Source organism: Gobio gobio (genome assembly GCF_949357685.1).
Source record: "Gobio gobio genome assembly, chromosome: 2".
In the NCBI taxonomy this organism is placed as follows: Eukaryota; Metazoa; Chordata; class Actinopteri; order Cypriniformes; family Gobionidae; genus Gobio; species Gobio gobio.
The window spans coordinates 29,672,584-29,683,521 of NC_137098.1; the positions used below are offsets into that span (position 1 = coordinate 29,672,584).

Genomic DNA, 10,938 nt, shown 5'->3' on the forward strand with positions numbered 1-10,938 from the left:
TGAGTCATTGGCACCTCCCTTTCTCCCTGAACCACTGACACCTCCCTGGTTCTCTGACTCATTAGGTGTGTTCGACATCGGCTGCGTCTGGATGCAACCGATCGGCGAGAGCAGCCTCGTGCAGGCGGGGAGGAGCTGCAAACGGAGACGTGAAGTCAGACACTTTCTGCTTCCCATAGTGACGCTCGCGCTGTGTTTGCATACTTTATCACAGCAGAAGTGAAATAAATGCAATATTTGTCAATACACAGATGTTTCAGAGACATTATTGTCATGTAATCCTTTATGCACTGCTTAATACAGCGTGTGTTTGTACAGGAATAAAGTTCAACATATAAGCCAACACTATCAATGAAGTGGGGTCTACGTTTGTATCAGTTTTATTTTGATAAACATGACAATAACATCGCGACTACGTGAAAAGAGATTTTACTGTTATAAAAAACTGATTTGTGAGCATTAGTGAAGGTTTTAAAATGAACACGAAACACACGTGATCGCTGTCATGTGGTGAATCTGGCCAATCGTGGAACAGCTGTGTCGTCATCAGAACTCTGCAGCTACTCTGGAGAAGCTGCGCAAAAAGCACCAACCACGTGGCGTCGGTGCTGCCTCAAGACGGACAACATTTCTAATGCATGCACTGCTTCAAGTCAGCCGCCAATCGGTCTGCTCCTCGCTGCATCAAGTCGAACAAGCCTATTGCCACCTCCCTGGCTCCCTGAACCACTGACACCTCCCAAGCGTATCACCCTGGTCATCTGTGCATCAGGAGAGAGCTGCCACAATCTTCAGACACATCTGCACTGCATTTCCCAGCATCCTTCCTGGCTTCCAACTATAATCTCTCTGTCACCACCCACACCTGTCATTAATTATACTCATTAGCAGCTCTGCATAAAAGCCTGCACCACACACAAGGACTTTGTTTTGTCTACAACTTGAATGTGTTACTGTGAGTACCATACCTTTGTGTGATTCCGCATTGTCCAACTCCTGTGAAATATTGGATTCTGAAATCCACTGCCGCTTCAATATATCTATATATATCCAAATTAAATGAATAATCAAAGCCTTAATCATATTTATATTTCTATATTGATTTTTAATGATTATTTTCAGTTATGATGGCCTATTACTAAATTAATAGGACCAATGATAGTTGTTTCTTCCTTTTATATTTTCTAAAGTTTGTATTTGGTCTCTGAGTGGGGACTGAGGGTATGTCCCAGTGATGTGTGATGAACTCTTGATTTCAGTTGTCGTGTGTTTGGATTTTGGAGGCATTACACCACCCTAACCTGACGGGAGTACAGTAACAGTGTTTACTCACTTAGCTCGGCTTCCAGATATGAAATGTGGATTTGTCTTTCATTTTATTTTTTATTTTATTTCATTTTTCCTTTTACTGAAACCCTAAAGATTTAAATGAATATGGCCTGTACTATTTTCTGTTGCCCTCAACCAACTCCAACCTTGGAGAGCATGTATCTGTGTGTGTGCGCAGTCTTCTGTGTTAAGGGATGAGTTTTTGTATGGGGATTACGTGCATCCTAAGAGATGGGTGAACTTGTTGTTCTGGGCAAGCTGGCGCCTGCTCCAGACCGGGAAGGTCACTACGTGCCTAATTCCAGGGTGAAAGAGTCAACAAGTGATATATGTACACGTAAATCTGATTAACTGACATTGTGTGGAAATTTACCATGACTGTTCATTTTCTCTGAGCCAATCAGAATCATCCACCTTGCAGTAATGACGTGGCTAGACCTTGAAAACAGTATAACTGTTGAGAAATTGTATGTACTTGATGCGGGAAGAGGGAGCGCGGCCTACGAACTCCTTGTGAGACATGAAGCTGGCTTCTGCCGATGAAACCGCAAACTATTCTTCAGTACATTTTTCTTTAATTACACTCCTGACTCTTGGTCTTCATTTTTCAATACTGGTCCTGGGTCTTAAACTGTTAGCACAACATCTGTGTACTGTGTAGAGTTGTTTGCTATTAGAATCAACAATGGAGTTTAAAAAATACGACTGATGGACCGACAACGAGGTTCAGGCTTTATTAAGTTTATATGAGGAGGATGAAATCCAGTGGGAAATGGAAAATTGCGCACAGTCCTATGTCACCAGACTAATCTTCACAGTACTTTGGACCGCGATGGAAACGCAGACAGCAACATGTCTGAGGGTAAACAAAATCCTGGGACAAATTGTTCTGGATAAATTTGGTGGAAATGGGGCTTATGTTTACAAATAATTCACTATGGTAAAAAAAAAGAAATGCATAGTATTGAGTAATGTGAAAATAAGTCAATTCATTGATAATGTGCCCAGGATTCATAATTTGTGTAAAGGACTAAAAGTTGGTGTTTTACAGCTGGAAACTGAAGTAAAAAATATTTTCTATAGGTAAGTTTTTGGAGTTTTGCAAAAATGTAGATATAGAGACACATTTTTCCAATGAGCCTATACAAGTAGATTGATACAAACACTGAAAAGTCCAAGTTCTGATGGATCTCTGCTTTATAACCCCAAGCCCAAATGAATAACGCCCTGGATGGTAATCCAAGAGGATTTGCCAGGAGCTAAATTTGATCGCTTTCAGACAGTTTGAGTTCTCAAAACTGATGGCAGACTAATATTGGCCAATTCAACCTTTATCTTGCAGCAGCGGATATATATTTCTTCCTTTTTCATGTCATGTGGTTAAGAACTGCCAGTGTGATCCATCGAGGTGGAGCTCTGGGCCTCAGCACTCATGTCCATAATCTGTCCCTTCCCTCACCATCCCATTAATCACTTTATATTTTGTCAGACTGAACTGAAACCCTGTGATTTAACCATGCAGGAGTGTGGGTAAATGTGATGGAACAGTGACAGGTAAAAGACACATCTATTGTCTGCTCTAGATCAAGTAGGTCAGCACTTATTCCAGACTATAGTCAAAGTGCACCATCCCTGCGCTGATAGATTAGCAGAAGGAGACACAGCGACTTTCACTATGACATGCTGCCCATATACAGATTCAATAGCTATGTTAACAAACAGGAACAGTCTGTTTATTAGTGTATTGTCTCAGTATATTGTATGCTTTCCAACTGTATGAACCATAAACAATAACTGCACTCGGAAATGGATTTTGCTTTTGTGATTTAGTACATTAAAATAATGCAATATAATTTGTGCTCATTTTGTTCAACTTAATCTCAATTCGTGCAATCAATTTAAATTTGTACATTTTGTTAATACATTTGTGTTACATGAATAAGAGCTAGAGAAACATTGGAAATTATTACAAGCCTTATTGAGTTCATATTCAATTTAGGACAGTAATTGTTACTACTTTATATTATTATTATTATTATTATTATTATTATTATTATTATTATTATTATTATTATTATTATTATTATTATTATTATTATAGCAAATAATTATTAGCCAACAGTGGCACCTTTGTAAAAAAAAAATTAAAAACATGTAATGAAATTGCATTCATATTATTTAATATAATTTAATACTGTACAACAGTAGTTTGACACATTTTAATCTAGTTTAAATTGATTTTAAAAGTATACAACAAACCAATAATTTTGGCATAATATATATGTAATATATAATATATTATACAAAAAAAAGAAAACCCATAAAACATTGTTCGCACAATTTGACTTTTCATTGCATCACAAATAAAACAATTGTCTCCAAGCACAAATACACAATATGCTTACAAAATCTTTAACACATTTGTACTATATAGGGTACAAATGGTCTAAAGGCACATCCTAAAAAATTGCTTTTCACTATTCCCATAGTCTGATTGAAGATTGTTTTTGTTTTTTTTGTTTGTTTTTTACCTTAATGGAGCAACAGATTTTGTGTGGAAAAAAGTCATAAGTGGTTTGTTTGTTTCAAAAATCATATAAATGTAGGAGGTGGCGAGGGGGGAATTGTACCCCACACATGAGGTAAAAGGCTCACCAGCATGGGGTAAAAGACACATATCAGGTAAATAAATACTTTAGCTAAAATAATATGTTTTTAATAATGTCTATATTAATACTTTTTCCAAGCAATCCCTTTGGAAAAGTGTACTATTTTAAAAAAAGTGAACAAATACATTTTTGTTCAATAAATATACTGTCATTACACAGAAACAAAATTATTTAAAAAAAGTAAAGATTCTGAAAGCATTGGATACCATAATAAATGAATAAAGCTTACAGTAGTAACAAATAAATATGATATTGTATTGTATGATGTGATTAATATCATATTTTTAAATATGATGGTTTCATTATAAATATGGTGATTATCCTGAGGTGGACCTAATATATGTTAATTACCATCTGAATCTTACCATGTCATGTCAACAAATGGAAAACTCAGCCAGCTGTTTATTATCATGTTAATTATTGTGCCTTTAGCCGCAACAGCAGTGGCGCATTTTACCCCTAATACCATACTTTTACATATTCTTCCGTTATTGAAAAACTGCTGCTTTAATTACCTTGAACAAAACTGAAAATCATTAACAAGACCTTTGTCTCAAAATATAATTTTATCGATTCTCATTTGCTACATCTACAGCATAAAAAAACATTAAATATTAGATCAAAATAGCACAGAATCAACTTTGCATTGCTTTCACGTGCATCAAAAGCTTTTGTTAAAGCTGCAGTCCATAACTTTTGGCGCTCCAGCGGTTAATAAACAGAACTGAATGTGTCTTACGGAAGAACATTGTAGCCGGAGCTACTTCTGTCTAGTCACGCAGGTACTATGCTACTGCGCAGTGGTGCCGACCCAAACTAGACAAAAAGAGTCAGAATATAAACACTTATTATAGGTGTACCGTAGTGATTCAGGATAAGACAAAAACACGGTTTAGAAAATGGATTCATGATGAACTCGCTCATTGTGAATTTTGAACACAAAAAAAGTTACGGACTGCAGCTTTAAGAAAAGTGCTGAGCTGAATTTGTGCCAGCTAGTAGTTTAAAAGAGTATAAAGACAAATGCACCTTACCCCAGTGCGCCTTTAGCCCTGTTGTACCCTACGCTGCTGTCACAGTATCAAAGCATCCAGCTCACCGTTTGCAGCAATGAGGCAACAAGGACTTGTGTCTTAACCTCGCTGGTGGGTATTTACTCACAGTTTGGCCATCAGGGGATCAAATGAGATTGGCCACATTAAACGTTTAGTCAAGGTTTGGAGAATGATTTAAATGCCACAGTCTACATAAGTGATATACACAGCCTGACCTTACTGGCAATCTGAAGATGGAATTTAAAATATCTTTCTTTCTCTCTGAGTATGTCTGTGTGAAGGAAATATGATGAATTCAGTCCACAGTTTGATTCCAAGCTGCAGCTGAGCTTAAGAGACTTGAGAGCATGCCTGAATCTCAAGATGGGAACGTGTTTGGACTCTAGCATACAGCCCGGTAACACACACTCCTTCCCTCAGACACACACGGGCACATGACTCCATCACCAGTTCTTTCTCTGGATACAGCGCAACGCATTTATTTCTCTTAACCAGCTGAATTTCTGTGCACACACACACCGATATGGTGGAAGAAGCTGTTTTTCTTCATTCAGTAGGTGCTCTGAGCCCCAGCGTCTGCACCCAGGCGCAAGAAGCAACAATTTATACTGAGTCCAGTTAAATAAGCATGTGAAATAACAGAGCTCAAACAAGCCCTCTGAATGTTTCAAAAACGTCCCCTCTCGCATCTGAAGGCATCTCTATAAAGCGTGCAAATGTATGGCCGTGTAAAGCGGTTATGAATAATGCAGTGCGTGTGTGGTGATGGGCTGCAAAGATGAATGGTCTTGGGGGAACAGGGCTTAGACTGACTGCCTCTTACCACTTTATCCCCTTAATTACACCATGGGATCCGATATAGGGATCAATTAATTCAAGTGGCTCTGGATTTGGCTGATTGGGGATTTCAGAGAGCCATAAAGCTGATAATATGAGCGCTCTTGATTCCCAGAAGGGATGTGGAAAGTGAACAGATGCGAGCAGCAGACACAAACACATATACTCGCATACAGACGCACACAGAGAAACAAACAACATACTGAGCGGTGAACTGTGTGGGCTGTACATCCACATGATAACTCTTGATCTTAAGTAGACTCTCAAAACTGCCATCAGCAATATTATGTCAAACATCAAAAACGCACAGTACTGAATATCTTGGCAGTCATCACAAACAGGAAAGACCAAAGAGCATTTAGCAAGGGAGCTAACTAAATGATGTCTATTATATTCTATACATTTTACACATTAAACAAATAAGTCCTCTGCGGTTACATTAGCAAAACTTAAGGATGGGGAAAAAGGCACAAAAAGGTAAATTCACTTTTATTTATACAATATACAGGTTATCCCAAAGCAGCTTCTCAGTAATAAACAGGAAAATAATAGAATCAATGACGCAAACTGTATTACTGTGAATATGAGAAAAAAAAAAAACACTATAGTGCCCTTATTCAGCTCATGTCAGTTCAGTGTTGAGTCAGTATTACTATATTATTAATATTACTAAATAATATTTTAAACCCCAACTAAGCAAGCTACAGGCGACAATGGCAAAAAATTCCATCAGGTGAGAAAAATGGATAAAAAAATAGCATCACAGTGTGAATTATAATACCAGGCAGCATTTGTCAGATTTGTGGATTTAATATTATTCAAATATTTTGCATCCGGTTCCTTCTGCTTGTATAAAGCAATGTTTAAAGCACAGTTCACATAGAAGTCACTTTCAAACCAAGCAGCTTTCTGTTGGTCAACGTGACAAATTTGTGTGACCAACTTAAACACAATGCAAAATCTGCATTGGGAAATCTTTCGTGCTGACGGCGACATTCCCGAATCCATGGATTCCTATTGAAATGACTGGATTTCACCCACGAAAATCCACTGAACAGCAGTATATGTAAACACACACTCCGTGGCAAAGAATTCAAAGTTGAACTAACTTGAATCGGATGTGAAATCCGCAAAACATATCCATCACGCAAATTTCCAGATTGTGCCTATTGACATTACTGCATTTTGCCCATGGTATTTTGCGGTAAAAAAAAAAAGTAGATGTGACGCACACTTATAATATAAAATAATAATATAAAACCTTAAACAGGAGGAAACTGAATTCAATTCTGTAACATTGTGCAGTGGGACATGCATTTCTGTCCTCGCTCTTATCTGCCCTTTACTCTCAGTTGTGTTTGTGTCTCTTGTTTACCCTCTTAGTTTAGTCGAGGTCCCAAGGGAAGTTTGCCGTCTGCTCTCCAGACACACACACTCCCTTTGCTCACAAATTACACACTACACAGGGATATTTCATAAGGTTGCCATGGTAAATCACCCGTGTGATAAACACACACACATACATACCATACAAGACATGCGCTATGAACATATGAACACTTAAACTGAAGGGCCTTGGGATGTGAACAAGCATGATAAGTACATGCATAACCAAACATTTGCATTTACTTGACTGACAAGATTAATGGAAATTTAGTGAGTCTTAAAAGTATCAAATTATGTAAAATTATACAGCAAATACTGCTTTTCATGTATGATTTGCTATGTTGTACTGAAGTATGAACCCTGCTTGATCCTGTTTGTTATTGATCATTTTAAAATGCAGCCTTAACCCCCCTGAATGCATCATGTGTAGCTACATCACCATTACTATTCCCTCAGCATCAGTCAGAACTTAAAGTTTGCGCCCTTATAAACACTGCATGAAAAGTGGGATTTTCGACCCCATAAACGCCTGTATACTCCCGGAAATCTCCCTAATTTTCGGCAGTTTTCGACAATTTAGAGGCAGCGAACGTCGCGTTTGTCTGTGCCACAAATTGTCGTAAACGAACCATGACGTAGGTGGAGAGCCCCCCGCTGAGACCGCGCGGAAGGTGGAGAGCCCCCGCTGAGAGACCGCGCAGAGGTGCGACGCCTCTAATTTGCATATGAATAGCAGCGAAACCAGAGAGTCAACGGCCAGACTTGAATTTACTCACTCAGTATTGGCTGAGGCCACAACTTTTAAACAAGAATAAACCCTCGTGATTGGTTGGCAGATCACTGCAAACCAATCATGATTGGCCCCCCTGGCTCATTATAAATGTAAACCCCAATAATAATAATAATATAAAATAAATATATAATTTATGTTTTATATTAGTGCTATGAAGTACACTATTCATACCATCAAAGAATATATGGGACAATTATACGGACCGTGCCGTTTATTCAATGAAAGAGCTTAATATATAAAACACACACAGCTGTTCATTCAAAGAAAGAGCTTTATTGTCAAACACAAATAGTACAGTGCAGCTTTTATGTTGTCCTCCAAAAACGTCAAAAAGAAGCGCCCAACACATTAGGGGAACACAGGCGTATATGGTGAGTCGCCCTGTACTTCGGTGTGGCCTCTAATCTGGATTGCAAAGTGTTACAAAATTCGGTGAGCTCCGGGCTGCGAGAGGGCGGTGGCCGCACAATCCATCCAGACACACCGTCAACAACGCCGTCTTCCTCGTCAGACATGAGTTCAATGGTCTCGGACTTCCAAATGTCAACCTCATCCGGAGCCAGCACACTTCGTCTTGCTTCCAGCAACTGTAATACAATCCATAAAGACAATAAGCAACCTGAAAAATACTCACATTGACAAAAAACGGATCTAATATAATAAATCTTACCCTTTTTCTTCTTGATCGACTCCGAGCTAAACTCTTCGCAGTTTCCGCCTGCGATGTAAGTTCAGGTTGTTTGTATCTGAAGCTCCGGCGTATCGATTCATAATACGTCTTACAGGCAGCTGGAAAACAATTACATGAGACTGGTATTAATAAAAACAGTCACGGTAAAATTAAACAAGGAATGAGAAAAACATTAGTCATACTTACACACAATGTCCTCATGTTCAGCGGTTAAATCTGGACTCGCGGAAATCGCTCCAAGCAGATAAGAGCTCACGGCTTCGTTATGAGGCGAGGATAGTCTGTGTAAACAAAATGTGCAGTTATAAGCTCGGATCTATTAACGCATCCATTTCCTTATACAGCTGAATAAAAGCATATTCTTTCAATCGTAACGTTACATAACCCATGCTCTGGCGCCTAAAGTTTGCCTCAGAGTTGTGTAGACGCCGGACAGCCTCCTGAAAAATACAAGACAAAATACGCTTATATATAAAAACGCAAACTGGTTCTGCAAACGTTACTTTTAGCGTGGGGTACTTTAAAAATAATATTACCGTTATACATAAAAATATTCTTACCGCAATCTTGGGATTGTGCACTCGTCTTCTCTTCTTGGAGTTATTTTCTTCCACAGCACAGCGGTTTTTCGACTCAAAAGCAGCCCACTTATCCTCCATGGACAGCAACCTGGAGTTTATTACATCAAACTTCTCATTCAGTTGTTCGTAAGTAGAGTAAGCTGACGAGACAGGCCACTCATAGTATTCAGCAGTTTCTTCTCATCGGTCAGCGGACTGGCGGAAAGGGGTTGGTCGCGTCCATTCAGAGGAGTTGAAGGAGAGCTGAAGGCGAGGCGGCGTCCTGTCATGTTGATCACGCAAAGCAGCAAAAACACAGAAAATGTAAAAAAAAAAAGTCCAAAACACGTCTGTTTAAAACACGTCTTGTACGCATCATGGCCTTGAACTCGCACGTGATTGGACGAGGGCGAGAAGCTCGTCGGGCTCCTCCAATCACATGCGAGGTCATTGTTATGAGGAATATCTCGCGAGATGTGCGCGCATACAAATGAGCAAGCGGTGTGCATAAACTCTGTGATATCAACACGGTGTGACACACACACACACACACACAACTTTATTCACTTTCACATAATAATGTTTTTGTAATTTGGTCTTTAGTTTGTTGTATAGTTTGTTTATACTGTTCTGTCTCTGTTTTGTTTCCAGGAACATCTGATGAGTGCTATAATAAAATGACTTCATTATATTTAAAATATGTTTTGATATACATTTTATTTATATTATTAATATTTTATTTACCCATAAAGGTGTCTTTAGGAAGCCATAAGTTATAGAGACAAGAATAACTTTTGCCATTTAAATGCCACATTAATTTACTGAGGACCCATACAGCCAATGATCATGTGTGAAAACACTTATACATAAATTGATCACTTAGAAATCAAAACTAAGGTTTGAGAAAGAAAGAATATGCATACAACAAAATATATTGTTTCATAGCAGCTTCAGTAACAAGTTCAAAACAAATTCTGCGGTAAACCGGCTCTAACAAGCCAAAATAGTGTCAATATTCAGCTCAAGTGACTTCAGTGTTGATTCAGTTCAACTGAAAATTCCTCAGTTGTGCATATTTGTGTGTAGTTAGATATATGCAAAAACAACATTTTTGGAAGAGTTAAAATAGTTTTGCACAAAGTGTTGCTTTTGCAAGCGATGTCTGATGTTTTGCATGTTGTGTGTTTTGTGTGTAGAGTTACAAGAAATGGAGCCATATTTTCAGAAATTGTGTGTAAGCAATTAGATAAAACTGTAAATGAATCCAGTTTATTTTAGTTCAGGACTCATAGTCCAGGTGTTATGCTGCCTTCACGTGCTATCGGAAATTTCCTAATTCCCACTTTAGAAGTCGTGATTACGAGCTTGTTGCATTCAAGTGCTTTGTTGTCGGAGTGAACAGGAATCATGGTGGACACCAGGTTATTCTTGCCTTATTGGGAAAATCTTATTAAAACCATCATCATTTGTAGTCTCCATGCACCGACAACCATAAACATTCCACATAGTCCGCTTTCTGCTGATTCTGTAATTTCAGTCAAATGCAGGCTATTTTTGCTGTGTACCAAACATACAATACACTTCATATGATTACTCTTACATGTAAATATGTACTACG

General features: G+C 38.4%; 1 long non-coding RNA gene across 1 annotated transcript; it reads right to left on the reverse strand.

Moving 5' to 3' along the window:
* Positions 1-8,946: 8,946 nt before the first annotated feature.
* Positions 8,947-9,485, reverse strand: LOC307122926. The gene is made up of 3 exons (XR_013816110.1): positions 9,321-9,485; positions 9,146-9,200; positions 8,947-9,041 (listed from the first exon to the last, which is right to left on the reverse strand). It is a non-coding gene; the product is annotated as an uncharacterized lncRNA (long non-coding RNA).
* Between the last annotated feature and the right edge of the window lie 1,453 nt (positions 9,486-10,938).